The sequence below is a fragment of the Symphalangus syndactylus genome, chromosome 18 (genome assembly GCF_028878055.3).
Source record: "Symphalangus syndactylus isolate Jambi chromosome 18, NHGRI_mSymSyn1-v2.1_pri, whole genome shotgun sequence".
NCBI lineage: Eukaryota > Metazoa > Chordata > Mammalia > Primates > Hylobatidae > Symphalangus > Symphalangus syndactylus.
Genome location: NC_072440.2, coordinates 73778448 through 73788599, shown reverse-complemented (window position 1 = coordinate 73788599; position 10152 = coordinate 73778448).

Below are 10152 nucleotides of genomic sequence, written 5' to 3'. Positions count from 1 at the left end.
ATCTGTTGAGATGATCATACAGTTTTCTCCTTTATTCTCTTATGTGGTGGTGAATAATTTGTTTTTTGTTTTTTTTTTTTTGAGACAGAGTCTCGCTCTTTCTCCCAGGCTGGAGTGCAGTGGCGCGATCTCAGCTCACTGCAAGCTCCGCCTCCGGGGTTCAAGCCATTTTCCTGCCTCAGCCTCCCGAGTAGCTGGGACTACAGGCGACTACTGCCACGCCCGGCTAATTTTTTGTATTTTTATTAGAGACAGGGTTTCACCGTGTTAGCCAGCATGGTCTCGATCTCCTGACCTCGTGATCCACCCACCTCAGCCTCCCAAATTGCTGGGATTACAGGCGTGAGCCACCGTGCCCGGCATGAATAGTATTTATACATGTTTAGATGCAAAGCTTTCCTTGTATGTCTGGGTTAAACCTAATGTAGGCGTTTGTATTGTCTTTGTGTGTATGTGTGTTTCCTGCTGGATTTAGTTTGCTAAAGTCTCTATCTTCATATGTGTGATTGGTTTATAATTTTTACTACTTGTACTGCTTTTGCCTATTTGGGAATTGCTGTGGTCTGAATGTGTCCCCTAAAATTAATGTGTTGGAAACTTAATTTCCAATGTCACAGTGTTGGAATGTGGAAGTTTTGGGGAAGTGTTTAATGGATTAATGCTGTTATAAAAAGGCTTTGCAGGAATGGATTTACTCTTTTCCTTTTCTGCTTTTCTGCCATGTGAAGACATAGTGTTCCTCCCCTCTGGAGGATGCAGCGCTCAAGATGCCATGTTGGACACAGAGAAACTGGACTCTGATCTACCAGTGCCTTGATCTTGGACTGCCCAGCCTCCAGAACTGTGCGAAATAAATTTATTTTCTTTATAAATTATCGAATCGGTGGTATTCTGCTATAGAAGCACAAAACAGACTAAGACAGCCATCAAGATTATTCTGGCTGCATAGATGAGTTGGGAAATATTCTATCTTCTATTTTCTGGAAGTTTTTTTTGTAATATTAGCATAATCTGCTGTTCTAATGTTTGGTAGAACTTGCCCATAAAACTGTATGTGCCTGGGGAGGCAACATTTCAGCTTCAATGTATTTAATATTTAAAGGAAAATTCAGTCTATCTGTTCTCTTGATTTTTTAAACCAAATTATACTATTCTAAGTATTTGTTTAATCTAAATTTTAAAATTTAGAATATAAAGCTTTTGATGAAATTCTCAGTGTCTTTTAAGCCTCTGTTTCATCTATAATTATGGCTCATTTACATTCCTAATACTATTTTTTTCTTCTTTCTTTTTATCTTCATCAGTTTTACCATAGTCTTTCCTAAGAACCCAATTTTGGCTTTGTTGACCTTTTCTGTCGTATTTTTTTGTTGTTGGTTGTAGTGATCTTGAGTTCTGGCCTTATCTTTATGTCTTTACTTCCCTCCTTGAGCTAATTCGATTATTTGTTTGTTTTTGTTTTTTTACTTCTGATTTTGGAAGTTTAGCTTGTTACTTTTCAGCTATTTTTCTTTTATGTACTTTCTGTATTGTTATATTTGACTATTAAAAGTGTTTTTTTTAAGCCAGTAGATGCAAAGTGACCGGCAAACACAGGAGCCAGGATACCGAAGGAGGAAGCAGACGAATCCAGCTTGTTATACGATGGTTTTATTTGGGAACTTAGGGACTAAAGGATGGTCTTGGGCAGCTGTGAGACAGGTAGATCTCTATACTATTATCCCCCAGACCCAGGGATTATACACCATAAAAAAAGGGTAGCATGCTTAATTTGATCAAAAGGCAGGATTTATGGTAGGCATATGTTCTTACACAAAGAACAATAAATAAAATGGAAATCTTAGCGGCATTCCAGGAACCGGGGTTAATCAGAAGTCAACATGGTGGAGTAGCTTCCAAGATGGAGGCACTTTAGTCTCCACACTATGACTCCTACATCTGTATTTCCCTCACTGTTTATTTTGGGAAATGTCTGTCTGCTGCCCTAATGTGTCCCCTCAGGAGAATGCTGCAGATGCTGGGGCAGAGAGCAGCAGCCTCCCTGTCCTGGGGTTATTGTTCTCATTTCCTTTCTTGTAATATTCTAGTGCAGTGAAAACTAGTATCATCTCTTGAACAAACTTTCTCTTTATTTCATGGGCTATAAGGAAGAGATAAAATGCTGTATCACTGCATGCCACAGGTGTTAGGCCTTATACCTGACGACTCATGATGTTCTGTGGAGGTGGTTTTACCCGACATAAACAGGATGCTTCAGTTTGAGAAACCTCACCCTTGTTATCTGTTGATTTTTATTCATTCCCTTAGCTTGTCTAGGTCTCTACAACTGAAGGATATGAAAGACAAATGAATCCGCATGAAACATGCAAGGATACTTTAAAAAGAAAAAGAAAAAAGAAGAAAGTGTTTTTTTAAAGTCCTCACATGGCCAAGCATGGTGGTTCACGCCTGTAATCCCAGCACTTTGGGAGGCCAAGGTGGGCGGATCACTTGAGGTCAGGAGTTCAAGACCAGCCTGACCAACATGGTGAAACCCCATCTCCACTAAAAATACAAAAATTAGCTGGATGTGGTAGTGCATCCCTATAATCCCAGCTACTTGGGAGGCTGAGGCAGGAGAATTGCTTGAACCCGGGAGGCAGAAGTTGCAGTGAGCTGAGATTGTGCCACTGCACTCCAGCCTGGGCGATAGAACAAGACTCCATCTCAAAAAAACCCCCAAAAACAAACAAACAAAAAATAAAATCCTCACATGTTTAGAAATTTTAAAACACACTTCTAAGTAACTGATAGCTCAAATAATATAATCCTAATTGAATTTAAAGAATAGTTACAATCAAATGACAATGGGGCATATGAAAACTTGTGGCATGTACAAAATGATATTTTTTAGAAATTTGAACCGTTTGACCCTCCTTGTGCCATTGAGCCAATAGTTGGAGAAAGAGGTCACTGTATTGGCTGGAGTAATTGATCCCAGTTACCAAGGGGGAAATTAGGTTGCTGCTATAGAAAGGAGGTAGAGAGGCCTGGCATGATGGTTCACGCTTGTAATCCCAACACTTTGAGAGGCCGAGGTGGGTAGATTATCTGAGGTCAGGAGTTCAAGACCAGCCTGGCTAACATGGTGAAACCCCGTTTCCACTAAAAAAAAAAAAAAAAAAAAAATTAGCTGACGTGGTGCTGGGTGTCTGTAATCCCAGCTACTTGGGAGACTGAGGCAGGAGAATCACTTGAACCCAGGAGGCAGAGATTGCAGTGAGCTGAAATTGCGCCACTGCACTCAAGCCTGGGCAACAAGAGCAAAACTCTGTCTCAAAAAAAAAAAAAAAAAAGAAAAGAAAAGAAAAGAAAAAAAAGAAAAAAAGAAAGGAGGTAGAGAGGATTATGTGTGCTCCCACCGTGATTCACGTAGGTGCCTCTTAGTATTTTCTTACCCAATAGTCCTGGTCAATGGGATACTGAGGCAATCTGATAAAGACAAGTCTAACGAGAACTCAGATCCCATAAGAATGAAGTCTTGAGTAGCTCCACCACATAAAGACCCTTATTTGACCCATGTACTGGCAGAGGAAAGAGGAACATGAAATGAACACTGGGAACAGGTAGCTCAAAATATCAACTTTGGGCCTGTGACCGGCTGCGGATGCAGGGACTCTTAACAGCCACGTGTATATTACTTCATTCATCTCCCCTCCGCTGCTTTATATAAAGAATACCCGTAGCAGCTAACACTTTAGGTTTCAGGAGGGAGTATGTCTGTATGGATATGATTCTAAAATGCCAAAATAGCTGATGGGAATTCCTGTGTTCCCTGTCTTGGGAACATGGAGTTTTCACTTGGCTGAAGGATAAGCGGATATAATGAGGGGCAAAACGTGTGGAGGGTGCCAGAGATCTTCATTTTTCCCCACTTACATCTACACCATGCTGTCTTCCGCCCTGCTGTCTACCTTGGGAAGCTAACCTGTGTGGATTATAACAGCCCGGCCCTAGGGCTTCCAGTTTTGTTTGGCAGTGGGGAACCCCTCTCCTGAGATCAGAATGGGGAAGGAGAGGAGGGCGGGGTATTCGTTTCTCTGATCCCTTCCCAGCGGGGTTACTTTGGGTCAATCTCGCCCACTAGCCAAAGATCACCAGTCCTTCTAAGGAGGCCATGTCTACACAATCCCCTCCTTCCAGGTTTTGTAGACACTCCTTCCCTTTATTCCTTTGGGCTCAGGAATGTAACAGGTCTGAGGTCCTATCCCTGGGATATTGAACTATTCCTTGAGGTTTTCCCGTGTGCTGCCTATGTCTTTGTAAACAGTCCCTTTATTAAACACACCTTGAATTATCTTAACTTGAGGATGCCAGATTTTCCCTCCTGGATATCTCATGATGTACCGGGAACTCCTGTACAAACCAAGAAGCACACTGCAATCAATTGCGTTTTTAATAACTTCTTCCAGCGTCCTATTCCATTAGATGCCTACTTGAGAAGTCTGTTTCTAATTGGGTAATTTTCCATTATCTCCTGCTCACCATTAATTGAGAATTGTTCAAGGCCCGTAATTAACTAATTAAATATTCACCATATTTTTAATGGGAATGTTTTACTCTGTGTTAATTATGTCGTCATTAGCATCACAGTTACCATCAACCCTTATCTGTATTTGTTAGCAACTTCCCCACTATGCAAAGAATGAACAATAGCTGAATCACGGTGTTCGACATTTCTTTGGTATCAGTTTTTCTCAGTTATTTCCACTTTTAGCTGATAAACTTTTTGTGCAAGAATGAAGTCTTACGTCATCATTTTCTCATAAGTCACAACAATTCTCCAAAGCCTTTATGTACAGACTTGTTTGCAAGCATCAGTATAGTCAGAATCTGTGTCAAATGTGTTAATGTCTAATTAGCATCATTCCAAACACTGTCAATTGTGTACATAACATTCTTAACACTGGACTCTTTCGGGAGCCATGGAATCTTAGGTTGTGTGATTGTAGCAAGAACACAGCCTTAAAAAAAGTGTTTACCCATCCTCTAAACTTCCTTGCACTTAGGCTAAAATGCACATATCCCCCAAGGGGAAATAAAAGCTGAAACTGCTTTTCCACAAGATGATTCGGGAAGGAGCATGCATAGCAGTTTCCTAGGAATGATAATATCTAACAGTTGTTTTTTTCCAAGCTAGAATCCCTGCAACGAGTTTGTACCGCTGGTATAAAAATGTTATTAATCAGTCAGAAAATATTTCTCTGGTTACTCATGGTGTCTAGTATGTGTACTGACAGACAGTAAATTGGATACATCCTACAAAGATGGTGGATGTTGGCTTTTTCCAGTTACTGCCAAGTGTATCTGGTGTGTTCCTGTAGCACATGGTACGCCAAGAACAGTCAACAGGGTGTAAGCAATTGGTGGGTCCTCATCAGCCATTCTGCAGAGCAGACTGAAGTCCACTGCCAATTGATCAGAGCCAAGGTTTTCATCAGATAACATTACTTAACAAATCCACCCATGCCATTTTCATCAGCTTTATTATCAGCAAAAGCTTTTCACTTCTGATTTTGACAGGTTCTTACTTCAGTTATACATAAAATCAAAAGTCATGCCCCCAAAAGCATCAAAAAATAAGGGAATAGCAGAGACATATATGGCCGAAAAGCGTAACTATTCGGCTCAGGGTCAAGGAGTGCTACCAAGTGAGTTTGAGTACCAAGTTTACACAAAAGTAGATTGTGAATCTGTATAGACGTCCCAGCTGTCTTCTGGTTAGTGGTTTCCAGAAATATCTTTCTTCATACTTTTTTTTTACTTTCAATGTTTCCATGACATTTTATCTTATGTGTGTCTCTTGTACATATGACACTTACATAGATTTAGATTTTTAAAAATTCAATCTGACAGTCTTTTTTTTTTTTTTTTTTTTGACGGAGTCTCACTCTCTCGCTTAGGTTGGAGTGCAGTGATGCGATCTCGGCTCACTGCAACCTCCACCTCCCGAGTTCAAGCGATTCCCCTGCCTCAGCCTCCTGAGTAGCTGGGATTACAGGCGTGCACCACCACGCCCGGCTAATTTTTTTGTGTTTTTAGTAGAGACAGGGTTTCGCCAAGTTGGCCAGGCTGGTCTCAAACTCCTGACCTCGTGATCTGCCAGCCTCGGCCTCCCAAAGTGCTGGGATTACAGGCGTGAGCCACCGCACACGGCCCTGACAGTCTTTTAACTCATGCATTGAATCCATATATGTTTATGATAACAGAATTATTGATATATTTGGACTTTTCACCAACTCACCTTTTGAATAATATATATGTGTGTACACACACGCGCGCACACACGCACACACATAGATACATTCATACCTTCTTTCTTTTACAAATCTGAAAATTCGCCTGCTCATTGTTTTTTGCTTGTTCATGTTTATTATTACATTCTTTATTTCTTTAAATATTTCAGTCACATAATTCAGTAATTGGTAGTCCCTGGGGCTCTAAAGCTATCGTTCATTGCCTCTGCCCACTCTCACTCACAGAGATATGGTGATCTTTGACTATGAGCCTTTTGCTTGATATTAATCAGGGTAACTCATGCCAGCCTAAACCGGAAATACTTTACTCCAGAGGAGACTCTCTTCTGCTTCTGCTTGAAGCCAGGAATGCCACTCTCTCAGGATCACCTCAGCTCTCACATCTAGGGCCTCGGCCTGGCACAGAAGCCCCTGGCCCAGCCTCCCTACCTCATGGCCTCCCCATGGCTCTGCCTTCTGGACTGCCTCTGTACTCCAGAAAACAACACCCCAACTGCTCTGTATTCTGGTTTCAGCTCCTATCATAGTTTTTTTTGGTGGGAAGTATAGTTTTTTTGGTGGGGAGTGGAAGAATCATTGGAGTACTCCTTGACTTCTTGTGAGGCTCATAATTCCTCAAAGACTGTGTCTAGCCGAGGTCTGGTTGTTTTGCGGCAGAACATTTTCTTGGTGAATGTGGTCAGGCAACAAACTAGAAGCCAAATAACTGGGTTTGGGAGATCACACCTTGCAAGGTCTTTTAAGATTTTTCTTAAATGGATATTTTCTAGTGTACTGTTATTCGAATTGTATTCTCTCCCAAAAGATATGTTGAATTTCTAACCCCATTATCTCAGAATGCAGTGATATTACATGAGATAGAGTCTTAGCTGGGTGCAGTGGCTCATGCCTATAATCCCAGCACTTTGGGAGGCTGGGGCATGTGGATCACCTGAGGTCGGGAGTTCAAGACCAGCCTGACCAACATGGAGAAACCCTGTCTCTACTAAAAACACAAAATTAACAGGTGTGGTGGTGCACGCCTGTAATCCCAGTTACTTAGGAGGCTGAGGCAGGGGAATCACAGGAACCCAGGAGGTGGAGGTTGCAGTGAGCCAAGTTCACGCCATTGCACTCCAGTCTGGGCAACAAGAGTGCAACTCCATCTCAAAAAAAAAAAAAAAAAAATAGAGTCTTTACAGAGCTAATCAAGTTAAAATGAAGCCATTAGAGTGAACTTCCTTTAATATTTTTTTGTAAGGCAAGTCTGCTTAACAATGAATATTCTCAGTTTTTGCTTATTTTGGAATGTTTTAATTTCACCTTCATTTTTGAATGATAGATTTGTTTTATGTAAGATTCTTGGTTGACAGGAAATCAGCTGTTAGTCTTAATGTAGTTCTCTTTTATGCGGTGAGTCATTTTTCTCTTTCTGCTTTCAAGATTTTCTCTTTATGTTTGGCTTTCAACATTTTGACTATGATGTGTTTAAGTGTGGCTTTCTTTGTATTTTACTACTTGGAGTTTGTTGAGCTTTTTGGATATGTAGATTGGTGGTTTTTTAAAAAATAAAAATTGGAAAGTTTCCAATCCTTATTTCTTTTCATCCTTTTTCTGTCTCTTTCTCTCCTCTCTTTCTGGTAATCTCATTATACGTATGTTGGTACACTTAATGGTGTCCCACATTTCTCTGATGCTCTGCTCATTTTTCTTCACTCCTTTTTCTTTCTTTCTTAAGATTGCATCATCTCTATTGATCTCTCTCAGTTTGCTTATACTTTCTCTGCTAACATTCTTTTGCCAACTCAAATCTACTACTGAGCCTCTCTAGTGGACTTTTCATTTCAGTTATTGTTCTTTTCAACTCTAGAATTTTCAATTTGGTTCTCTTTCTAAAAATCATTTATGTCTTTGTATTGATATTCTGTATTTGAAGAGTCAATGTTACAATACTTTCTTTTAATTCTTTAAACATGGTTTCCTTTAGTTCTTTAAACATATTCCTAATATGAAGTCATTGTTTGCTAAGTCCAGCATCTGAATCCTCCCCTCAAAGGCAATTTCTTCAGTTTCGTTTGCCTGTTTTTATTCGTCTCCTGTGTATGGATTACACTTTGCCATTTCTTTGCAATTCTCATAATTTTTTGTTGGGAACTATATTTGCCTGTTCTTGCACTGAACAAATACCAGCTGGGTGCAGTGGTTCATGGCTGTAATCTCAGCACTTTGGGAAGCCGAGGCAGGTGGATCACCTGAGGTCAGGAGTTCAACACTAGCCTGGCCGACATGGCAAAACCCCATCTCTACTAAAAGTACAAAAATTAGCTGAGCGAGGTGGGGGGTGCCTGTAATCCCAGCTACTCAAGAGGCTGAGGCAGGAGAATCGCTTGAACCTGGGAGGCAGAGGTTGCAGTGAGCCGAGATCACGCCACTGCACTCCAGCCTGGATGACAAGAGCAAGACTCAGTCTCAAAAAAAAAAACAAACAAAAAACCTGAGACTGCATAATTTAGGAAAAGAGGTTTAGTTAGCTGTTGGTTCTATAGGCTATACAGGAAGCCTAGTGGCTTCTGCTTCTGAGGAGACCTCAGGAAACCTTACAATAATGGTCGACGATGAAGGGGAAGCGGGCAAGTTTTATATGGCAACAGTGGGGGAAGAGAGAGAGAAAGAGGAGGTGCCACATACTTTTAAACGGCCAGATCTCACTCACTATCACAAGAACAGCATGGAGGGAATGGCGCTAAACTGTTTATGAGAATCCACCCCCATGATCCAATCACCTCCCATAAGGGTCCACTTTCAACGTGGGGATTATAATTAGACATTAGATTTGGGCAGGGACACAGATCCAAACCATATCAGGAACTGAACATTTTATATTATATTTTGTAGCAACTCTAGATGCTGCTCTCCTATTCCCTCTAGGGCTTAATATTTTTGTTATTTGGTTTGTTATCTGTTTACTTGTTTAGTGACTTCACTGAACTAATTTTGTGAGGGCTGTTTCCCCTACGACGTGTAGCTTATGATGCCCCTGCTCATATTTTTTCGTCTTGTGTTTTTTTTTTTTTTCTCCCTCTTATCCTGGTTTCCTAGAGGTTGCACATGGGTCTGCATAAACCACCTATTGGTGAAAGGTTGTGCTTAAGTCCCCTCAATTAGATTGGTTTTACCCTTTACTTTTGGCCGTGAATGTGGTTTGAAGACATCTTTTACAGCTCAGGGTTCAAACTTGCCCCATGTTCAGTTAGAAACTGACAGCCCAGCATTTCTTTCTCCAGTCACTCCTGGGAGTGATCAGCCTGGGCGTGCACGCAGTCTTCCAGACCACCAGGAAATGAGGGTAATTTTATTTTTAAGCCTGCCTTCCTAAGAATCCCCTCTGAGTCAGATTAGCTTATTGTTCAGCCATCGCTTGGTCAGAGGTTATGCTTCAGCCTCTTGAGCTAGCGTGTTTTGCTGATGGATCTGTATGTGGTTTAGGGAATGATTTCAAGTCTGCCACACTTTCCACTCTGATTTCTGCTGTGTGGGTGCAGCCTGGCACGAGAGCACAATCTTCTGAGTCCCCAGGGATGACTGTAGTCCTAGAACCACTATTCTTGGTTATTTCTTTACCTGGTTCTCCGTTAAATTTCTGGCCTTACATTTCACTTGATGGCATTAGTATCTAGCCCCTCCTTAATTGCTGGCCACCAAGCTTTCCATTATTTTTGCCAACTTCTTCGGGATGCTTTCCAAATAAAGTTAGTCCCCTCAGGAAAAGCTGTGGAATTCTCCATCCCTAAGGCCTGACTCTCTCCCTGGGCAGAACCTCTGCACCACTGCACCAGAGCTGGGGATGGGGGAATCAGCTTGCTTCCCCAGGAGTGAT